Raw genomic sequence first — 25,136 nt, forward strand, 5'->3', positions numbered from 1 at the left:
GTTAGACGTCGAGGCGAAATTCCATATCGTGTGCCACCCTCAATTCTCTGGTCAGGTTGAACGAGCCATTCAAACCATTGTGAGCATGCTGCGAAAGTATGTCACAAACCATGGTAAAGATTGGGATGTGAAACTTCCCTTGGTGCTAAGGGCCATTCGGTCCACCCCTCATTGCGCCACTGAAGTCACACCCTTTGGGATGATGACTGGGCAGGAGATGGTTCTCCCACCGCATCTCCTATACAAACCAGAGGACATGAGCGTCGCAATTGCATACACCGCACATCAACATTTCGCCGACCTACGACGCCACCTACAGTCAACCTTTACATGGGCCCAAAAGAATCTTGATTCGAGCGTAAAAGGACAAAAAGCCTACTACGCCCGAATCTCAGAGAAGTTCCTACCACCCTGGTCGAGACCTTTCGATCGTGGGAAAACCGTTCCCTGTCGCGTATCGCATTAGGACATCCAGGCCTAATCAAACACTCTCATATCGATGGGTCCATAATAATCGAATCAAACCTTTTGAAAAGTCCTCACTCCAAAAGGGGATGGACGATAGTTAGGCCCATCCTGTCCACCTAGCTTGTACGCATCACTCACCCATAAGCGTACACTAACATTCCCGGTCAGACTTACAAACCCAAACACTAACACCTCTTTTCTTTCCTTCATTTCTTCTCTTTTCTTGTTTTTTTATGCGTAGGAAATGAAATATATATGTAGTGTTTACTGTTTAATTTTTTTGATGTGACTCTGACCTAGTTAGATAGTGATTATATGCCCAAATGCCTATAGTGATTACATGCCCAAAATGCCTCTGCCTCCAACTGTCTTACTGGAACTCATGAGCTTACACAGTTTTCACAGGACACCTTGGACTGTACAGAGGATGCGACCTCAAGGACTATGGACACGTGGACTGTACGGTACTGTGCTCTCAGTGCTATGACTCCATCATACCCCTGAGACCAAAAGGGGGATTGTAGGTACACAGTCCATCTAAGAACTACAACAGCCCGTCTCTTTAAGAAACTACATTTCCCATCAGCCAACTTCCGCGTTGACCTACGTCACGCTGGGCGGGATCATCAACGTCACATCCTCCGTGAAGGCATAAAAGACCCGGAAATCCGCCATATCTTCCTCTTTCCATTCCGGACTCCAAGGTGTCTGGAAACAAAGAGGCTGCTCACCCGAGCAAACCAGAAAAAAACCTTTTTCTTGCAAGATCCACGATTTAGAGCGATTTCTTTGCTATCCTTGGCCAAGGTAGACTCCAGAGTCGCGTGATTTTTAACTCAGTCGAGTTACAACCGGTTTTATTCGTATTAGAAGTGATGTCACGACTGCTGCCCAAAAGCAGTTTTAATTCAAAGTTAGGAAAGTGGCTGGACCCTTTCTTTTTTTTAACTGAAGCTCTGTGCACGTTGTTCTACAAAGATTTTCTTCCCACGAGCTACGAAGCGTCGGACCAAGAATTCTTTGTTTTTCTACAGAAGTCTCTATGACTCCTGTGAACTCAGCCTCTCCAAGAAATTCCCTGTGCTTCACGGAGATCTCCACAATGGTGAAACTCCAAACGTCTCAGAACATCTTCTCATAATCTCATGTAGAGGCGAGATACTAAGTAAGACTGGCAAATTTTGGGCATAAAAAGACTAGTCTTAGGAATTAGCTTTATTGAAGTAGTGTGAATTTAAACTCAGGAACTGTTTAAGTGTGCACACTGATTTTGTGTTCCATAATTGTTCTATGTTCTCTCAATTGTTTAATAGATAGGCGGTGCATGCTTCTCTATCTTTTCTAACACCTTAATTCCATTCTTATAAATATCTTGACCTCATCAAGATTTCAGTGGATTTAGTAGTGTTATAAGCTAGCTTCCCTTTGTCTTAGCTTAGCCACACGAGGCTAATCTAGGCCTACACAAACACGTGGCCACTCACAAACACACCTTAGCTAGCATTCCTTTGTCTTAGCTTAGCCACACGAGGCTAAGCTAGGCCTACACAAACACGTGGCCACTCACAAACACACCTTAGCTAGCATTCCATTGTCTTAGCTTAGCCACATGAGGCTAATCTAGGCCTACACAAACACGTGGCCACTCACAAACACACCTTAGCTAGCATTCCTTTGTCTCAGCTTCGCCACACGAGGCTAATCTGGGCCTACACAAACATGTGGCCACTCACAAACACACCTTAGCTAGCATTCCTTTGTCTTAGCTTAGCCACATGAGGCTAATCTAGGCCTACACAAACACGTGGCCACTCACAAACATACCTTAGCTAGCATTCCTTTGTCTCAGCTTAGCCACATGAGGCCAATCTGGGCCTACACAAACATGTGGCCACTCACAAACACACCTTAGCTAGCATTCCTTTGTCTCAGCTTAGCCACACGAGGCTAATCTAGGCCTACACAAACACGTGGCCACTCACAAACACACCTTAGCTAGCATTCCTTTGTCTTAGCTTAGCCACACGAGGCTAATCTAGGCCTACACAAACACGTGGCCACTCACAAACACACCTTAGCTAGCATTCCTTTGTCTCAGCTTAGCCACACGAGGCTAATCTGGGCCTACACAAACATGTGGCCACTCACACCTTAGCTAGCAATCCATGCTAACTCCTTTGTTCTCCTCAAATCCCACGTGGTGATCCCTACACCACGTGGACACACACGAACATACCTAGCTAGCATCCCATGCTAGCCTTCTGCTCAGGCCATAGGGCCTTTCACACACACACACACACACACACACACACACACACACACACACACCATATCATATTTGTGTATAATGATTCCATCTGCTATTATCCATTTTTATCTTTGTTATAATAAATTCCATTATTATTGAAACTGTGTGTATTTATTTGTTGTGCTTAATACACTTGAAATTGCCCAATCTCCAAAGAATTCTAAAAGGTGCATATAAGTTATGTAATATGGTAAGTGATCATAATAATTTGGAATATACCATAATTTGGCTGTTTGGTAATTTATTATTAAGCACCAAAATTAATGGAACGATTCAATGAGACTGATTCAATGAGAACGATTCAATGAGTGATTCAATTTAAATGATTCAATGAGTGATTCAATGATTAATGAGACTGATTTAATGAGATTGATCACTTAATTACCAACTGCACCTACACCTGTTTGGAGTCTCATCACACTGCTCCTGTGGAGGATGGCCCCATATGGACAGTTGAAAGTCATACTTGGAAGACACTCTGGACACTTATAGTAATGCTTTTATGGCTGAGGACTACAGTTGACTTGCTAACTTTAGGACTGCAGTTGTCATGAACAGTTTTGCATTCAAGTTTCCATCAGTGAAGAGTTATAACATCAACGAAACTGACTTCATGTTAAAACTGTTAATGTTATAGTCATGTTGTCTGTTGTTGCCCAAATGAAGATGGGTTCCCTTTTGAGTCTGGTTCCTCTCGAGGTTTCTTCCTCATGTCGTCTGAGGGAGTTTTTCCTTGTCACTGTCACCACAGGCTTGCTCATTGGGGATAGATTAGGGATAAAATTAGCTCATGTTTTAAGTTGTTCAAATTCTGTAAAGCTGCTTTGCGACAATGTTTATTGTTAAAAGCGCTATACAAATAAACTTGACTTGACTATTGGCAAGGGGCAGGGTACACCCTGGACAAGTCGCCAGATCATCGCAGGGCTGACACATAGAGACAAACAACCATTCACACTCACATTCACACCTACGGTCAATTTAGAGCCACCAATTAACCTAACCTGCATGTCTTTGAACTGTGGGGGAAACCGGAGCACCCGGAGGAAACCCACATAGACAGGGGGAGAACATACAAACTCCACACAGAAAGGCCCCTGTCAGCCACTGTGCTCAAACCCAGAACCTTCTTGCTGTGAGGCCACAGTGCAAACCACTACACCATCATGCTGCCCTCATTTTAAAATGAAATTATTAATTCTGTATCAGAGCTGAAACACAAGGTCCCGAAATTTCTTCAAAAGCAGAGTATCCTGCTTGTTCATAGCTGCAGTTGTCTGTAATCAACTAAATAATTTGAGCTGACAAACTAAAGGAAAACCCAGAGGTTTATCTTCCTAAAGCAATGACTAACATCTCACCTAATTAGTTCTACATCTCAGCAAAGACTAAAACTATGGATCTAGGGTTTAATTGTATCTTCTTAGAAAATCAAACCAATCTCATACATTTAAATAGCTGCATTAAGAACAATCGCCCAACATGAAAATGGGCTGCACCAAGATTAATACACAGTGTTAATTGTAGTGAAAACTACAATGCTCATCTCTTTGTTTTGCAAAGCAGAGTGCAAAGATCACTCTGAATGTTACTGTATAACCCCATCATTATATTAATCACAAATAATAAAAACATACCTACTTTAGTTATATGTCATCCATGAATATAATCTATTTCAGATACTTGCTAGCTTTTCTATAAATCATATCTCAGCAGAGTTTCTCTCAGCCTGGGCAGAAAGAGGAAAGAAAGTATACCATCATGATAAATCATGTTAAAACAGCACGTCATTACCTGCTCTGTGTTCTTCTCCTCCTGTATCTTCTGATATTTCTGTTTCAAGACACAAGATATATACAGTATGAGTGTTTTCAAGAGAAATGCACTGCTTTTATTTTTCATATGAACTACATCCATGGAAATTCAAAACTGTGACAAATCTCTATACTGTATGTCACTCGTGAGGAAATCGATGAATTGTTTTGATAAATTTGGGTACTTTGTGAATGTGGTTATATAATAAAAAGAAAATCACATATTGGTGTGGAGATATGAAGTTCATCTTCTCGTGTTTAAAAACTTGCATTTTTTCATACGAAATACATCGCGGATCTGAGTGATATATTTTCCGATATTTCACTCCAATGACATCATGCCCAGTGTTTTCCTGCTGACTAGACATTGTCAAAATGGCAAACCAGTTCAAAATTGAAATTCTTTTGATTAATTTGCATATTTTTTGGATGTGGAAGTGTCCATATAATATAAAGACCATATGGCACAAAGATATGAACATTATCTTCTCCTGTTGAAAATATTTTCACTCATTCGCATCATTCACTTGTGAATATATTCACCACTCAAAGATGAACTTAATATCCTTGTGCAACCGTGCAACTCTTTCTCTAATTTTAGATTATATTTTATATATGAGAGAGAGTCAGATTGCAGGCATTCACAGATGAAAGTGCAGGGGAGAGCGGGGATGCAAACATGAAGGGTAGTTAAATCAGTAAGCAAACTCGTAGTCAAAAAGTAGGTAGGGGTCAGTCAAATGGCAAACAGAATGGTAGAGAGCACACTAAAGAGTTAAATGGGTAAATGTAGCAAAGGTTCAGGAAACAGCGGGCGGGCTCAGTGTGACTGGGTAAACACAGAACGATACTTTGCACTGAAGGTGTGTGAGGGAGAGGCTTAAGTAGCACTGCTGATTAAGTTAATGATAGTCAGCTGCACTTAAGAGGGAGACAGGGGGTGCTGTGAACTTTGGGTGTTGTAGTCTTGGGAAGCCATGTTTGTAGCTCAGTTAGAGTTTTGACTCAACACCATTACTGACAGAACCCCCCCCCCCCCCCCGAGGAGCTCCCTCTGGGAGCTATACTCTTCTTGGGATGTCCTCTCCCCCTTGGTGCAGGTTTGTCAGGGTGCTGGGTGTGGAATTCCTGTGTCAGCAAGGGTCTAGAATGTCCTTAGCTTCTACCCAGCTATGTTCCTCTGGTCCATAGCCTTCCCAATCTACCAGGTATTCAAACTGTCCTCTTCTCCTTCTGAAATCAAGGATTCTGTTTACCTGATAGATGGGTTCTCCCTCAAGACTCAGAAGCTGATGTTCCTGGATGAGAATGTTCTCAGCAAGTGGACCTTGAATAGAGGGTTTCAGAATGGTATGTGTGTGTGTGCTCATTGCTCACATGTGTGTGTGTATCAGGGCTTTACATTAGCACCCACCCACCCGCCAAATGTGGGTAAAATTTGGCTTTGGCGGGTAATGACTTTAGTCCCACTAGCCACTTTGGCGGGTGGTTTATTCTGTGGTATGACAATATATTTTAAGTGTAGTTTTCTCTGAAGGCATCTGATATAATAAACGCATTGCAATGTAATATTACACGCCTACAACTCCCATGAGCACCTGCATAAACATTCTGACACAACATGTTAGAATTGTTTAGAACGTCTCAGATAAAATCAGTGATATGGTAACCTGCGGTTAATGAACGAAGCAATAAAGTTGCTGATGAATGACAAGTGCACTATGTGGTGGCATATCGCTGGAGTTTTAAACCCTGCTGCTCAGGAAAAAAAGGGCAGAGATGATCAGGGCCAGAGCAGCATTTTAAAATCACCGAGGTCCGTGATGCGCAAAGCGCACGGCGAAAAATTTTCGACATATTTAAATGAGGGAGTGAATTACACGTTACACAAGAGATCTATTCCTGAAATTACTTTTAATGGTGTTTGAACTGAATATCATCAGTTTTGAAAAAAAAAATCATGTATGTGGCAAGAGTAAGAATAATTTAAGCTTGTTTAATGGTTTGATCTGGCCCAAGCAATGAGGACAAAAGATACCCTAACCATGTAGCCTATGTAACTAAGATACATTAACAATCTGGCATCCGTTACACCTACACACAAAAAAAAATCCTGGGAAAAAAAAATCAGTATACACCACCATGTTTTAGGCAAAGTTACCCAAGGCAAACATAAGTTGAAACTTTCCACTCTATTGCTTTGGCTTATCTCATCTCATCATCTCTAGCCACTTTATCCTGTTCTACAGGGTCGCAGGCAAGCTGGAGCCTATCCCAGCTGACTACGGGCGAAAGGCGGGGTACACCCTGGACAAGTCACCAGGTCATCACAGGGCTGACACATAGGGACAAACAACCATTCACATTCACACCTACGGTCAATTTAGAGTCACCAGTTAACCTAACCGCATGTCTTTGGACTGTGGGGGAAACCAGAGCACCCGGAGGAAACCCACACGGACACAGGGAGAACATGCAAACTCTGCACAGAAAGGCCCTCGCCAGCCACGGGGCTTGAACCCGGACCTTCTTACTGTGAGACGACAGCGCTAACCACTATACGACTGTGCTGGCTTTGGCTTATCGAATATTTTTTTTAACATCACAAACAAACCCCTCCAAGAACTGCCACCTTATTGTGGTGGAGGGGTTTGTGTGCTTGAATGATCCTAGGAGCTATGTTGTCGGGGGCATTACGCCCCTGTTAGGGTCTCCCAAGGCAGACAGGGCCTAGGTGACAGGCCAGAATAAGAGCAGTTCACCAAAACCCCTTATGGATAACAATCTATCAAGGACCGTGATGTCGCCCGGTATGGCGCAGCCGGGGCCCCACCCTGGAGCCAGGCCCAGGGTTGGGGCTCGTATGCGAGCGCTTGGTGGCCAGGCCTTTGCCCCCGGGGCCCGGCCGGGCTCAGCCCAAAGCCGTGACGTGGGCCCGACCTCCTGTGGGTTCACCACCCACAGAGGTAGCTGTAGGGGGCTGGTGCAATGTGGATTGGGTGGCAGTCGAAGGCAGGGGCCTCGACGACCTGATCCCCGAACACAGTGGCTAGCTGTTGGGACATGGACTGTCACTTCGCTGGGGGGAAAGAGCCTGAGCTTGTGCAGGAGGTTGAGAGGTACCAGCTAGAGATAGTCGGGCTCACCTCCATGCACAGCTTGGGCTCCGGAACCCAGCTCCTCGAGAGGGGCTGGACTCTCCACTTCTCTGGAGTTGCCCATGGTGAACGGCGGCGGGCTGGTGTGGGCTTGCTTATAGCTCCCCAGCTCAGCCGCCATGTGTTGAAGTTTACCCCAGTGAACGAGAGGGTCGCCTCTCTGCGCCTTAGGATCAGGGAGAGGGCTCTTGCTGTTGTTTATGCCTACGGGCCGAATAGCAGTCTAGAGTATCCGGCCTTCTTGGAGTCCCTGGGAGAGGTACTGAGAGGTGCTCAGACTGGGGACTCCATTGTTCTACTGAGGGACTTCAACGCTCACGTGGGCGACGACAGTGACACCTGGAGGAGCGTGATTGGGAGGAACGGCCTCCCCAATCTGAACCCGAGTGGTGTTTTGTTATTGGACTTCTGTGCTAGTCACGGTTTGTCCATAACGAACACCATGTTCGAGCATAGGGGTGTCCATAAGTGCACGTGGCACCAGGACACCTTAGGTCGGAGGTCGATGATCGACTTTTTTGTCGTTTCATCAGATCTCCGGCCCTATGTCTTGGACACTCAGGTGAAGAGAGGGGCTGAGCTGTTAACTGATCACCACCTGGTGGTGAGTTGGATCCGCTGGCGGAGGAGGAAGCCGGACAGACCTGGTAGGCCCAAACGTATGGTGAGGGTCTGCTGGGAACGTCTGGCCGAGCACTCTGTCGGGGAGGTCTTTAACTCCCACCTCCGGGAGAGCTTCTCCCAGCTTCCAAGGGAGGCGGGGGACATTGAGTCTGAGTGGACCATGTTTTCTGCCTCCATTGTCAACGCGGCTGTTCGGAGCTGTGGCTGCAAGGTCTCCGGTGCCTGTCGTGGTGACAATCCCCAAACCCGGTGGTGGACACCGGAAGTAAGGGATGCCATCAAGCTGAAGAAGGAGTCCTATCGGGCCATGTTGGCCTCCGGGACTCCTGAGGCAGCTGATGGGTATCGGCAGGCCAGGCGTGCCGCAGCTCGGGCAGTTGCGGAGGCAAAAACTCAGAACTGGGAGGAGTTCGGTGAGGCCATGGAGAAGGACTATCGGTCAGCCTCGAAGCAATTCTGGCAAACCGTCCGGCGCCTCAGGAGGGGGAAGCAGTACTCTGCCAACACTGTTTACAGTGTGGGTGAGGAGCTGTTGACCTCGACTGGGGACATTGTAGGGCGGTGGAAGGAATACTTCGAGGATCTCCTCAATCCCACTGTCTCATCTTCCACTGAGGAAGCGGAGGCTGATGACTCAGAGGTGGACTCATCCATTACCCAAGCCGAAGTCACTGAGGTGGTTAGCAAGCTCCTTGGTGGCAAGGCACCAGGGGTGGATGAGATCCACCCTGAGTATCTCAAGTATCTGGATGTTGTGGGGCTGTCTTGGCTGACACGCCTCTGCAACATCGTGTGGCGGTCGGGGACAGTGCCTCTGGAGTGGCAGACTGGGGTGGTGGTCCCTCTTTTTAAGAAAGGGAACCAGAGAGTGTGCTCCAATTATAGGGGAATCACACTTCTCAGCCTCCCAGGGAAGGTTTACTCCAGGGTACTGGAGAGGAGAATTTGGCCAATAGTCAAACCTCGGATCCAGGAGGAACAACGAGGTTTTCATCCTGGTCACAGAACACTGGACCAGCTCTATACCCTTCATAGGGTGCTTGAGGGTTCATGGGAGTTTGCCCAACCAGTCCACATGTGCTTTGTGGATTTGGAGAAGGCATTTGACCGTGTCCCTCGTGGTATTCTGTGGGGGGTGCTTCGGGAGTATGGGGTTCGGGGCTCTTTGCTAAGGGCTGTCCGGTCCCTGTACAAACGGAGCAGGAGTCTGGTTCGCATTGCCGGCAGTAAGTCAGACCTGTTCCCAGTGCATGTTGGACTCCGGCAGGGCTGCCCTTTGTCACTGGTTCTGTTCATAATTGTTATGGACAGAATTTCTAGGCGCAGCCAGGGGCCGGAAGGAATCCTGTTTGGGAACCACAGGATTTCATCTCTGCTTTTTGCGGATGATGTTGTCCTGTTGGCTTCTTCAAACCAGGACCTTCAGCATGCACTGGGGCGGTTTGCAGTCGAGTGTGAAGTGGCTGGGATGAGAATCAGCACTTCCAAGTCCGAGGCCATGGTTCTCAACCGGAAAAGGGTGGCTTGCCCTCTCCAGGTTGGTGGAGAAGTCCTGCCTCAAGTGGAGGAGTTTAAGTATCTCGGGATCTTGTTCACGAGTGAGGGAAGGATAGAGCATGAGATCGACAGGCGGATCGGTGCAGCCTCCACAGTGATGCGGTCGCTTTACCGGTCCGTTGTGGTGAAGAAGGAACTGAGCCAAAAGGCGAAGTTCTCGATTTACCGGTTGATCTACGTTCCAACTCTCACCTATGGTCATGAGCTTTGGGTAATGACCGAAAGAACAAGATTGCGGATACAAGTGGCCAAAATGAGTTTCCTTTGCAGGTTGGCTGGGCGCTCCCTTAGAGATAGGGTGAGAAGCACAGTCACTCGGGAGGAGCTCGGAGTAGAGCCACTGCTCCTCCACATCGAGAGGAATCAGCTGAGGTGGCTCAGGCATCTCTTTCGGATGCCTCCTGGATGCCTCCCTGGGGAGGTGTTCCAGGCATGTCCCCCCGGGAGGAGGCCCCGGGGAAGACCCAGGACATGCTGGAGGGACTATGTCTCTCAGCTGGCCTGGGAACACCTCGGTGTTCTTCCCGAGGAGCTGGCCGAGGTGTCTGGGGAAAGGGAAGTTTGGGCTTCCATGCTCAGACTGCTGCCTCCGCGACCCAGCCCCAGATAAGCAGAAGAAGACGAGACGAGATGAGACAAGATCACAAACAAGGCAGGCTACAACTGCGCTGCTTCAAAAATGTAAATTGAACAGCTTGATGAAAGTGCGCTGATGGTTCCCATGGAAACCCTGTGTCTCCTGCACTGCGTTCCTCCTCCGAGTCGCGTGCTCATTCGCTTTTGTGTTCTTGGTCTCAGAGCCGTGCGCACCAAACACACACAGAAGACAGAATCAACATTTAACAGAATTAACAATGCACTTTTTACGGAGACGTTTTAATGTTATTCTTTATTTTTTTTTCAGTTGAATATTTAGCGTACAAATGTATTTTCAGCTCTTAAAAATGACCAAGATCCGGACCGCGGGGGCCTCAGAGCTGGCTACGGCCAGGAGATGAGCAAGACGCTAATAGGAAGATAAGACAGTTCAATGACAAATGGAAGTTAGGGTGAGATTGGCTAGTTCATAGCAAAACCGAAAATACCCTGTATTGCAAAGACTGTAGAAAGTCTGGCAAAGACAGGCACCAGTAATTTTAAACTCGAAACTATAAAGGACCACGAAAAGTCAAATGCACACATCGGTACTATAACATCAAAACAGGCAAAGATGGCTAGTTCGCTACAGGGCAGCATTGCTTTCAGTCCTTGGCTGTCATGAAGTCGGCTGAGCTGGAGAGGATGGAGCTGCTGTTTAGAAACGTTCACGTGATTGGAAAGAAGTTGATCTCACCCCAGCTATCAACTTATGGCCTGCTGGGGGTCACGTGACATTCATGGCGGTGCAGTCGTAAATTTGTTGAGCTCCACTTACCACTCGTTACTTTTACGTTTTCTGGAAGCAAATTATGCTGAACTACGTTAAAACCTCTAAAACTTCGGCACCACACACTACTGATGCTACCAAAGAAGTCGAACAGCCTCCACTGAAGAAGAGATTCAGAGAATCATCAACTAGCATCTCGAGAGCAGATCTTGAAAGCACCATCTTAGCTGGAGTGAAGCAAGCCCTAGCCGAACAGAGAGCAGAGCTAAACACCATCGTCACTGCTGCAGTCAAAGCTGATTTAGATGATGTTCTCCTTCCACAAATATCCGACCTAAGACTTGAATTGAAGACCACCACGGATACTATAACAACAGCAACAGGCCAAATTGAACAACTAGGGAAAATGGTTAAACGTCTTCAGTCAAGGTGTGATCCTACACAGGCAGCGGCTAGACATGATAGAGACCAGGTCACTGCTATGAGGCTGAAAATCGATGAATTGCACATCAAAATGGCTGACATGGAAGACCGAAGCAGAAGATCCAATTTACATTTAGTTGGCCTGAGCAAAGGAGTGGAAGGTGAGAACTGCATCGCATTCTTAAAGGCAAACCTGCCTACATGGATCCCTGCTGTTGTGGGATGAGACATCAGGATAGAACGAGCCCATCACTTGTACTCTGACAAGTCCAGTAATGCTAGCTGCCCACGCACAATCATATTTAAACTGCTAGATTACACCAACAGACAAGCCATCCTAAGCGGTGCAAGAGCAGTGCATCCGATTAAACATGGTATGAACACTCTACGTTTCTTTCCGGACTTCAGCGCAGACACCACCAAGAAACGAAAGGCCTTTGCTGAAGCCAGAAAGCAGATAGAGGCATACGGGATTCAGACATTTCTCCTGTTCCCTGCTACACTGAAGATCACTCACAGTGGCAGGCAAATTCTGTGTCGATCACCGGCTGAAGCAAGGCAGTTCCTCATGGCTAACAACCTTACTCCCAGGGAGGCCGTTGGCTCTACACCGGGGGGAGAAAGAGAGGCTTTGGGGGTCGACCGAATACCCGAAGTGGACGGCGAGGTCTCTGCAGAACTCCAGATGGATACGCTAGAACAACCTACGCTCACTGCAAGTACTGATTGAAGAAGCCGTCTTGTGTAGCTAACTCTAATGAATCCATAGTTCTTTTGCGTTGGTGACATGATTTTGATAGCAGAGCCCTCTGGCTTCCTGTAATGTTAGCATATGTTTTTGTGTTGCGTGCATTAACATTCTCGTAATTTGAAAGGTATTGATGGACTTCTAGGTTGGTTAATGCAGTAGTTTGCTGCATGGATTTCTTTAAACCTTTACTCTGATCAAAGAGCTAGCAATATTTTGCTCTACTTTTCATTTATTCATGACACTGTAACGAGTGGGTTGGGTAGGGGGTTGCATCGCTGGGAAGAGCCACGACTCTGAAATTGTCTTTTTTTTTTTGCTAACCAAAGGGGCTTTTCTGACGAACTCCTTGCGGCTTGTAAAGTATTTGTATATAGTTAAGATTGCAGTTATTTGTATAGTTTTGCTGGCAGCTGTTAACTTTTCTCTTGTCTGGGTATGGAATTTGACTCATAGGGCGATTGTTAAGAAATATTGTTTCTCAATCCTGCGTCTCTTCTACCTAAGTAACCATGTCTAGTCTAAACTTTATATCCTGGAATGTGTGTGGCCTTAATACACCTGTAAAGCGAACCCGTTGCTTAGAGTTTCTGAACCGCAAAGCGATATCCATAGCATTTGTGCAAGAAACTCACTTGAAAGAGGAGGAGGATGTAAATCGCTTCCAAAACAAGAACTATAAGTTATTAGCGCAGTCCTGTGCTTCTAATAAATCCAAAGGCATACTGATATTGGCTAAGAGGTCTTTACATTTAACCATTGACTTAGTGGGAGGAGATGACCTTGGCCGTTTTGTCTATGCAGCAGTCACAGTAAATCATACCAAACTCCTGTTGACATCCATTTATGCCCCAAACAAACCTGATCAACAATTTTTTCACAATATCACAGACAAATTATTAGAATTCAGTGACCACAATACCATTATAGGGGGAGACTTTAATGCATCCATTAATTTAGGGTTGGATCGTTCATCTATTATACCTAACTCCTCTACCTCTATGTCTTCATCTTTGCTTAATAGCTTTATTACAGAATTGAATCTAACTGACCCATGGCGTGTGCATAATCCCCATGTGAAAGGATACACATTTTATTCTCCAAGACACAAATCATTCTCTAGAATTGATTATATTTTTGTTAGCGCACCCTTACTTCAGTGCATGTCCTCTATTGATATATTGCCTACGGTATCTTGATTTCAGACCACTCTTCCATTATCTGTAATATCACCCCTGTGTCCACACTTGTCAAATCCTGTAGATGGCGCTTTAATGATTCATTGCTATATGATGTGTCATTTTAAGATCAACTCAGAACTGGGCTTATGGAATTTCTGGAACATAACATGGACCATTGCCCAAACCCACAGGTGCTTTGGGAAGTTACAAAATGCTATATACAAGGGAACTGTATTACTTTTTCCTCAAATGCTAAGAGTCTTAAAAACAAACGCTTCACTGATCTGGAACAGGAAATAAAGTGTTTGGAACACCAGCAGACCCAGTCTTTCTCAGAAGAAGCTTGTCAGAGACTTTTGGCATTGAAATTAGAATACAGTGGTGCTTGAAAGTTTGTGAACCCTTTAGAATTTTCTATATTTCTGCATAAATATGACCCAAAACATCATCAGATTTTCACACAAGTCCTAAAAGTAGATCAAGAGAACCCAGTTAAACAAATGAGAGAGAAATATTATACTTGGTCATTTATTTATTGAGGAAAATGATCCAATATTACCTATCTGTGAGTTGCAAAAGTATGTGAACCTTTGCTTTCAGTATCTGGTGTGACCCCCTTGTGTAGCAATAACTGCAAATAAACGTTTCCGGTAACTGTTGATCAGTCCTGCACACCGGCTTGGAGGAATTTTAGCTTATTCCTCCATACAGAACAGCTTCAGCTCTGGGATGTTGGTGGGTTTCTTTACATGAACTGCTCACTTCAGGTCCTTCCACACCATTTCGATTGGATTAAGGTCAGGACTTTGACTCGGCCATTCCAAAACATTAACTTTATTCTTCTTTAACCATTCTTTGGTAGAATGACTTGTGTGCTTAGGGTCATTGTCTTGCTGCATGACCCACCTTCTCTTGAGATTCAGTTCATGGACAGATGTCCTGACATTTTCCTTTAGAATTCGCTGGTATAATTCAGAATGCATTGCTCCATCAATGATGGCAAGTCGTCCTGGCCCAGATGCAGCAAAACAGGCCCAAACCATGATGCTACCACCACCATGTTTCACAGATGGGATAAGGTTCTTAAGCTGGAATGTAGTGTTTTCCTTTATCCAAACATAACACTTCTCATTTCAACCAAAAGTTCTATTTTGGTCTCATCTGTCCACAAAACATTTTTCCAATAACCTGACTTGTCCACGTGATCTTTAGCAAACTGGAGATGAGCAGCAATGTTCTTTTTGGAGATCAGTGGTTTTCTCCTTGCAACCCTGCCATGAGCACCATTGTTGTTCAGTGTTCTCCTGATGGTGGACTCATGAACATTAACATTAGCCAATGTGAGAGAGGCCTTCAGTTGCTTAGAAGTTACCCTGGGGTCCTTTGTGACCTCGCTGACTATTACACACCTTGCTCTTGGAGTGAACTTTGTTGGTTGACCACTCCTGGGGAGGGTAACAATGGTCTTGAATTTCCTCTGTTTGTACACAATCTGTCTGTCTGTGGATTGGTGGAGTCCAAACTCTTTAGAGAGGGTTTTGTAACTTTTTCCAGCCTGATGAGCATCAACTATGCTTTTTCTGAGGTCCTCAGAAATCTCCTTTGTTCATGCCATGATACACTTCCACAAACATATGTTGTGAAGATCAGACTTTGATAGAACCCTGTTCTTTAAATAAAACAGGGTGCCCACTCACACCTGATTGTCATCCCATTGATTGAAAACACCTGACTCTAGTTTCACCTTCAAATTAACTGCTAATCCTAGAGGTTCACATACTTTTGCCACTCACAGATATGTAATATTGGATCATTTTCCTCAATAAATAAATGACCAAGTATAAGATTTTTGTCTCATTTGTTTAGCTGGGTTCTCTTTATCTACTTTTAGGACTTGTGTGAAAATCTGATGATGCTTTAGGTCATATTTATGCAGAAATATAGAAAATTCTAAAGGGTTCACAAACTTTCAAGCACCACTGTACAACCGTCTATCAATGTCCAAAGCTGAGTTTATTATTCACAAAACTAAACAGAAATATTATTTTCATTCAGACAGAACTAGTCATCTGCTTGCATTAAGGGTGAAAGAAACAGAGTCCAAAGCTAATATAGATTTAATACGAAACAGACGGTAAAATTCTCACCGATCCTAGTGCTATTAATAACACCTTTAAAGAATTTTATTCCACATTGTATTCTTCAGAGGTGGTCCTTGACATAGACTCATGCAAAACATTTTTAGAGAACCTTAACCTACCAGTCCTTTCAGCACAGGATAGAGAACTTCTAGAAGAGCCATTAACCCTGGAGGAATTTTATAAGGCAGCCAAGTCACTCAAAAAAGGTAAATCCCCAGGTCCTGATGGCATTCCCCCAGAATTATACTTGGCTGTCTGGGATGTGGTCGGGCCCCTAATACAGGACTCAATGATCTATGCAATCAAACATGGTACTCTTCATCGAGATCAAAACACAGCACTTATTATTCTGTTACAGAAGAAACATAAAGACCCATTAGATTGCTCTAGTTATCATCCTATCTCTTTAATTAATAGTGATGTAAAAATTCTAGCTAAGGTCTTGGTTTCCCGTGTCAAGCCCGTAATGGACAATCTGATTCACTTTGATCAAACTGGGTTTCTAACGCTACGTTCACACTGCAAGGCTTAATGCTCAATTCCGATATTTTTGTGAAATCCGATTTTTTTGTGAGGTCGTTCACATTAACAAATATATGCGACTTGTATGTGATCCTCAGTATGAACGAAAAGCGACCTAAAAGTGTTCCGCATGCGCATTGCAGGATACGACGACGTCACACGCAGTGAGCATGGCCAGTGTTTACGGAAGTAAAACTGCCCGGTTGTGGTATGACCCATCCAATCTAGCTTGAATAGCTGCATCCCCCCAAATGGAAATCAGCTCCCTAACCTCTGCGTCCTTCCATTGAGAAGATTCAGAACCTTCACAGCCCGAAGCGTCCCTCGCGTTGATGTCATGCGCAGGGGCGCAGATACGTTTTTTGAACTGGGAGGGACAAAAAACTGGGGGGGACAAAGCTGCCAGCAAACCAACCCCAACCCCGATATGCCTGTCAAACTTGTTGTTAGTAACCATAGCAACCAAGCTCGAGCTCGCAACCTGTGCAGTCTGCGCAGCTCAACCAACCAAATATCAGTCTTTGTTTTATGTGAGTTGTTGCAACTATGTATACACTGCTGTGCACCTCAATCAACCGAATGGTAATTAGTCTTTTGATTTTTCCGTGAGGTTTGCCTTATACAAAGAAAGACAGCATAGACGTTTTTTCCTCCCTATAAGTGGGGGGGACCGAACGAGGTGAATTTAAATCTGGGTGGGACGAGTCCCCCCCTCTATCTGCGCCCGTGATTATGCGCCATGTTGTTCTAACTTTTTTTGAGAGACCCGCCGCCTACTTCAGCGCAGAATAGTGACGTTTGTGGCTTGTTGATGACGTGTAAGTCGGATGAATGCGACCTGGCGGTTCAGACTGAAGTCGCATATGAAAAGAGCGGATAGGGATCAGAATTAGGACCACATATCCAAACGGCCTGGGTCGGATTTGAAAAAATCGGATCTGTGTCGTTCATATTGTCAATAAAAGATCGGATACAGGTCACATATGGGCGAAAAGATCGGATTTGAGTCACTTCAGCCTGCAGTGTGAACGTAGCCTTAGAGGGCGGCTAGCCTCAGATAACATGTGGCGCCTGCTACACATTATTGAACATGCTCATACATATCCTGACACCTGTGCAGCCTTCTCTCTTGATGCACTCAATGCTTTTGATAGACTTGAATGGGACTACCTATGGGTTGTATTGATTCACTTTGGTTTTGGTCCTAAATTTATAAATATCATTCAGACCCTTTACAAACATCCTACAGCTTCTATCTCAACAGGTACTTCCCAGTCTCTACCCTTTCCATTACAGAGAGGCTGTCGCCAAGGCTGTCCTCTATCACCCCTCCTCTTTGCTCTCTCATTGGAACCCTTAGCCCAGGCCATTAGGCAAAGCCCAGTAATCTCCCCAGTTACATTATTTGGCTCTCAACATCACATATCATTGTATGCGGACGACATAATTTTGTACTTGTCAGACTTAAACATATCTATACCAAAGGTGTTACAGTTGTTCAACCAATTTAGCAATATGTCAGGATACAAGATAAATTGGGATAAGTCATCTTTGATGGCCCTTAATACCATTTCTCAACACATCATCCTCCCTAGGAACATTGCATTCACTAAATCATTCACATATCTTGGAATTAAAATAACAGATTCTCTGTCAAGGATCATTCATATTAATTTTAGCGAAATTGGTCAGAAATTAAAACTTGATCTACAAAGATGGACTAATCCTAAAATCTCAATGCAAGCCAGAATCAGTACAGTAAAGATGAATGTCTTACCTAGACTTAACTTTTTATCTTTTATGAGCCCATGCATACCACCTCCAAAATATTTTGAAGATTTGAATTCAGCAGTATCCAATTTTATCTGGAATGGGAGGCAACCCAGGATACGTTTTTCAGTTTTGCAATGCACAAAATCAGAAGGGGGGCTTGCCCTCCCTAATTTTAAGCTCTATTACTGGGCATTTCAGATCAGGGCTATGAGCACCTGGACAGACACTGAAAGTGTAGTGCCATGGAGAAGTATAGAATCAGCTATAGTGTACCCCCACAGACTCCAAGATTTGCCTTTCACAGGGATAGGGAAGCATAAACCCAACCCTAAATTTGGTAGTATTGTTTCGTCAACCTTAACTGCATGATATAGTGCTGAAAAAACAACAGGCCTTTCAAAGAAATTCTTTCAACAATCTCCTCTATGGTATAATTCCTGCTTCCTATCAGATCATAAACCTTTTGCTTATCCTCTGTGGTCATCCAGGGTTTTTTTCACCTTTTCTAATATATTTGATGCAAATGGTTTGCGCACATTCCAGGATATCCAAAATGAATACAGTCTACCTGGCTTCTCATTCTTCTTATACCTCAGGTTACGATCTGCAATGAAAGCCTATGGCGTCCCATGGAATTTTGCTTTATGTAACCACCCAATGTTTAGCTGGATTGATCCTGTTAAGTCTTCTAGGGGTGTAGTCACAATAATTTACAATAATTTACTCATTAGTATTCAAAAGCCTCTACAGATTCTATCAAAATGGGATGTAGAACTTTCCTGGTTAGGATTCCACCCGGATTGGGAAACAGTGTGGTCAAACCTTTGCCTTACTTCTAAAAACCTTAGCCATGTACTGTACTTATTCATTTTAAGACTATCCATCGTTTCTATTATACACCCTACAAATGATATCTCATGAAACTTGTTCCCCATCCATACTGCAGTATCTGTAACACAGGAACTACTGGTACATTTCTACACATGTTCTGGGACTGTCCAATGATACAAAGTTTCTGGATGTTTGTCATTCATACGTTATATGATCTTACAGGTCTACACTTTGACTTGAACCCTTGCTTACTTTTACTTAATGATGACTCAGTGTACCAGTTCTCGCTGTGTGATAAAAGGGTGTTAATGGCAGGGTTCACCGCTGCTAAAAAAAAACTATATTACATCAATGGATACACCCAGATACCAATCTTAGACAATTCTGGATAGTCTCTTTCCATTATATTGTTTGTTTAGAGGGTACAACTGCAAAAATTAACAAGGCAAAGGAAACCACTGTGAACACATGGATGAACATAGCTGCTAAAGAGCTTCTGTGAATAGTTTTGTCTGGGTTTGCTGCCAGCATGAGTTCTGTGTTGTGTTCTGTGTTTTTATATTATTTTATAATTGTATATGTGTGTGTATGTATGTGTGTATATTTTTTTCTTTTTTTTATTATTTGTATTTCTTGTTACTTTCATTTATGCTCCATCCTTATAGTATCTGTACATCTGTCTTTGATGTGCCCTTTTTGAAAACTATAATAAAAAGATAATCAGAACTTATGGCCTGCTGGAAGCCTCAGGTCACGAAGACCATTTTTCATGGACCATTCAGACTCATCTGATGATGAATGTAATGAGGACATTTAATGTCTCTCTCTACACATGTTCACACACACACACACACACACACACACACACACACACACACACACACACACACAATTAATAGATAATACATAATATACATAATAATACTTGATAATACACATAATACTTGCATATCAAAACATCAAATGTTTTTCAATGATAAATGTTTTGAATTGGACTTTTAATATTAGAATCAGTTCAGTTGTACTGAATGTTATTTTTCATATTATATGATATTTCATATTGTAAGGGGCTTGAATTTGAGTTCAATAAACAGAATACTCTGTTTATATTTTTGTCTCAACTGGTTGCATGTTTTCATATCGGGAGCTATCTTAACAGCACTGAATACTTGAGTGCTACTGTAGAGATACATTATACACTGCCATTCATAATTAAATCTAGATCTTCCGAACTTTAACATATCATGGTGAAGAAAAAACTGCGATTTCCTGGCAACAAAATTGTGGCTAGTGAAAAGGCTGAATGGTTAGTGACTCGGGAAAACCACTAGCCACAGTGGCCGGTGAGCAAAAAAGTTAATGTAAAGCCCTGATGTGCATGTGTGTGTTCACTGCTTCAGATGGGTTAAATGCAGAGAGGAAATTTCACAAGTGTGTGCTGAATAAAGTTGTGCTTTCTTTCTTTCTTTCTTTCTTTCTTTCTTTCTTTCTTTCTTTCTTTCAGACGTGTCACATGGAATGTAGGAACAATGCGACTGTGTGGTGGGAGCTCTAGTCTGTAGGAGACCTCGTTGATGCGACGTAGCCCCTTGTATGGCCTGATGTAGTGTGCCTGAAGTTTTTTTTTGCTTGAATTGGGTTCCCTTAGGTCATGTGTGGACACCTATACTCTGTCGCCTGGTGAAAATTCTGGATTGTTACCTCGGTGTTTGCCGGCATACTCCTTGTACTTGGCATTCACTGTCTCAATGCGCTAGTGAATCTCTTCCCATACTGCTTGGCTTCTGGAGAACCAGTCCTCCTCTGGTTCTCCAGAAAAGGAAAACTCCAAGAAAAGGAAAGTATTTTATTTTATTTATTTATTTTTTAAAGCAAAGTTCAGTTGCACCACTCCTCCTGGAGTGAGCCGAGGGTTGTTGGTAAAACCCGGGATGGAACGGGACATGACATATCGCTCGGGCAGTGACCTCCCCGCGGTTGTTGCTAAAGCCGGTGACGTCCCATTCCATCCCAGGTTTTAGTAACTGCCTGAGCCGAGCAGTAATGGTGGAGTACTCAGGATGGACAAAATTCAGAACTTGAAAGATAGGCATGGGATGTCAACTCTTTGCTGAAAATCATCCAGTAATCAGTTGGGAAAAGGAAAGTAATGAAGAAAAAAGTAATTTTGACTCACCAATCAGTTCTGCTTTAGCACTGAATGGCCATGTGTGGCTAGTGGAGTTTGTGTGCAGATACCGTGGACTAATCTTTAGGAGGAAAACATATTATAATCAAGTATCTTGACAAATAAGTCTGCTATAAAGATGAATAAATATTGCAATATTTGCCAAGCATCCAGATTTACAATGCCATGAAAGATAAATTAAGAAGAAGAAGCCTTTTTTTGTCACACATAAAGTGTCTTGCAAAAGTTTTAATCCCCCTTTGTGTTTGTCCTTAAAGCAGATACACAGAACCATGGCTTCACTTTCGTTTATAAATGCCATGAGACCTCAAGAATGGCACAGGAATAGTTTTAAGCGTAAACAATAAATCTAATATAGTAATTTTTACGATTAAAGTGATTCATGTAGGTAGCAGTCTGAGTGAATGACCTTGACGTCTGCAACGTCACAGCAGGAAGTCTATTGGTCTCATCGCCATTTCCGCTATACTAAAACACAGAGCTAACTGCAACTCCGATCCTCCATTTTGAGCTAATTTATCGCCATGCCACATAGATGTGTTGCTGGCCGGTGCAGCGACACGACAGAAGGTGGATTTACGTTGCATTCATGGCCCAAGAATGTTCAAACCGCAAAGATTTGGACGCATTTGGCGAGAAGTTCACGGGCACATTCGGTGGTCTCTCCTCTGCACATTTTACTGAAGACTCATACGAGACCTCTGATCTGTTGAGGAGTGTTGGCTATAAGCCCGTACTGAAAGAGGGTGCAGTACCGACAATTAAAGAAAACTACAAAAAAGGAAAGTATTTATTTATTTATTTTAAAGGAAAGTAAGTTCAGTTGCACCAGTTCTCCTGAAAAGTGAGCCGAGGGTTGTTGGTAAAACCCGGGACGTGACATATTGCTCGGGCAGTGACCTCCCCGCGGTTGTTGCTAAAACCGGTGACATCCCATCCCGGGTTTTAGTAATCGCCTGAGCCGAGCAGTAATGGCAGAGTACTCAGTATGGAGAAAATGGAGAGTGGAGCAGCTGTCTGATTTCTCCGGTGGATATTGCTGCCATCTCGCCCTTACATGGAAGAAGCGAATGAATGGAGAACTGAATGAACTGAAAGTCAGATTGTTTTAAAACAATCGGCCACAAGATCGGCCTTCAAGAAGCGAGAACACAGATGGGTAAGCTCCGACTCTCATTTGGATAAAAAAACACACAAAAACAACACGTTGTTTACCTGCATTTAGATTAATACATGTAACTTGTATTGTGTGTTTAAGTTCCCAGTATAAGATTATTTAATTTGCTTCAGAATGTGGTTGTCTCAGTTCATCTGATTTATTTACTTAGCCTTTTATGTTTTATCAGTGAAAATGCATGCATGTTGCATAAGTTATAACGCCTATCATGTTTTAATGAGAGTCAACCCACAATCAATGAAGTCAAATCAGTCTTAGTTGAGCAAGTCGGTAACGGTATTTTTTACTTTCACCATAAATTTTTATTGATATGACTTTGGTCTATAGCTGTAAAAGGCCTCAGCCTTAAAACCGGTTACCGCAGTGAAGTCACGGACTCAGGGCTGGCTGGCTCAGTGGGGCAACTCAAATGCCAACTTTGCGGTTGATTTTAACTCTCAAAAATATATTTTTTTATTCCCATTTATGCAGCATACAAGAGTCAAGGATGGAGATACTATCCACTCAGAAATTTATTTTAAAAAAAGGTTCTGCGTATCTGCTTTAATATCCCGGACTAATATTAATTATTGGTTAATGTGATTAGTATTACTATTATTAGTAGTATTAACTAGCATTAAACCTAGTTGAGATTAATTGCTATTGGACAGCAACCATTTAATTTTTAATGGGCCGAACTAGGTCTGCTGGTAATATTATAATACAGCAATAAATCTAAATTTTAGATCTTTACAGTTAGGTTGCTGTACATCAATCAGCCTAACGTTATTGGTCTATATTCGTCCCATGATCTCATTTTAGGTGGTGTTGAGTTACAGATCGATTATCCATAACCGCTTATCCTTGCCTATCCCATCCTGTGCATGGGATAGGCAAGCTGGAGCCTATCCCAGCTGACTATGGGCGAGAAGAGGGGTACACCCTGGACAAGTTGCCATATTATCGCAGGGTTGACACATAGAGACAAACAAGCATTCACACTCACATTCACACCTACAGTCAATTTAGAGCCACCAATTAGCCTAACCTGCATGTCTTTGGACTGTGGGGGAAACCGGAGCACCCGGAGGAAACCCATGCAGACACAGGGAGAACATGCAAACTCCACACAGAAAGGCCCCCATCGGCCACTGGAATTGAACCTAGAATCTTCTTGCTGTGAGGTGACAGTGCAAACCACTATACCACCGTGCCGCCCAAGTTACAGATCTATTATCTAATATTTTTGCGCTAATATTAATTACATCTAACAATCCCAATGCACCAAGTTATCAGTGATCTGTGCAAAATACAGACAAATGATCAAAGCTTAATTTATTCACTTTGCTATTGGTGTCCTTATACAGTGGTGCTTGAAAGTTTGTGAACCCTTTAGAATTTTCTACATTTCTGCATAAATATGACCTAAAACATCATCAGATTTTCACACAAGTCCTAAAAGTAGATAAAAAGAACCCAGTTAAACAAATGAGACAAAAATATTATACTTGGTCATGTATTTATTGAGGAAAATGATCCAATATTACATATCTGTAAGTGGGAAAAGTATGCGAACCTCGAGGATTAGCAGTTAATTTGAAGGTGAAATTAAAGTCAGATGTTTTCAATCAATGGGATGATGATCAGGTGTGAGTGGGCACCCTGTATTATTTAAAGAACAGGGATCTATCAAAGTCTGATCTTCACAACAGATGTTTGTGGAAGTGTATCATGGCATGAACAAAGGAGATTTCTGAGGACCTCAGAAAAAGCATTACTGATGCTCATCAGGCTGGAAAAGGTTACAAAACCATCTCTAAAGAGTTTGGACTCCACCAATCCACAGTCAGAAAGATTGTGTACAAATGGAGGAAATTCAAGACCATTGTTACCCTCCCCAGGAATGGTCGACCAACAAAGATCACTCCAAGAGCAAGGCATGTAATAGTCGGCAAGGTCATAAAAGGCCCCAGGGCAAATTCTAAGCAACTGAAGGCCTCTCTCCCATTGGCTAATGTTAATGTTCATGAGTCCACCATCAGGAGAACACTGAACAACAATGGTGTGCATGGCAGGGTTGCAAGGAGAAAGCCACTGCTCTCCAAAAAGAACATTGCTGCTGGTCTGCAGTTTGCTCAAGATCATGTGGACAAGCCAGAAGGTTATTGGAAAAATGTTTTGTGGATGGATGAGACCAAAATAGAACTTTTTGGTTTCAATGAGAAGTGTTATGTTTAGAGAAAGGAAAACACTGCATTCTGGCATAAGAACCTTATCCCATCTGTGAAACATGGTGATGGTAGTATCATGATTTGGGCCTATTTTGTGGCATCTGGGCCAGAACGGCTTGCCATCATTGATGGAACAATGAATTCTGAATTATACCAGCAAATTCTAAAGGAAAATGTCAGGACATTTGTCCATGAACTGAATCTCAAGGGAAAGTAGGTCATGCAGCAAGACAACGACCCTAAGCATACAAGTCGTTCTACCAAAGAATGGTTAAAGAAGAATAAAGTTAATGTTTTGGAATGGCCAAGTCAAAGTCCTGACCTTAATCCAATCGAAATGTTGTGGAAGGACCTGAAGCGAGCAGTTCATGTGAGGAAACCCACCAACATCCCAGAGTTGAAGCTGTTCTGTACAGAGGAATGGGCTGAAATTCCTCCAAGCCGGTGTGCAGGACTGATCTGCAGTTACCAGAAACGTTTAGTTGCAGTTATTGCTGCACAAGGGGGTCACACCAGATACTGAAAGCAAAGGTTCACATACTTTTGCCACTCACAGATGTATAATATTGGATCATTTTCCTCAATAAATAAATGACCAAGTATAATATTTTTGTCTTATTTGTTTAACTGGGTTCTCTTTATCTACA

At 43.4% G+C, this 25,136-nt stretch overlaps 1 long non-coding RNA gene across 1 annotated transcript in view; it reads right to left on the bottom strand.

The window, feature by feature from the left end:
• Window positions 1-21,157, bottom strand: part of LOC132891656 (uncharacterized) — a 53,567-nt gene extending 32,410 nt beyond the window's left edge. The window contains exons 1-2 of the long non-coding RNA XR_009655349.1: window positions 21,091-21,157; window positions 4,571-4,609 (exon numbers count right to left, since the gene is read on the bottom strand). This is a non-coding gene — a long non-coding RNA (uncharacterized LOC132891656). The remainder of the gene's footprint in view (window positions 1-4,570; window positions 4,610-21,090) is intronic.
• Window positions 21,158-25,136: the final 3,979 nt, after the last annotated feature.

Source organism: Neoarius graeffei, chromosome 9 (assembly GCF_027579695.1).
Source record: "Neoarius graeffei isolate fNeoGra1 chromosome 9, fNeoGra1.pri, whole genome shotgun sequence".
NCBI lineage: Eukaryota > Metazoa > Chordata > Actinopteri > Siluriformes > Ariidae > Neoarius > Neoarius graeffei.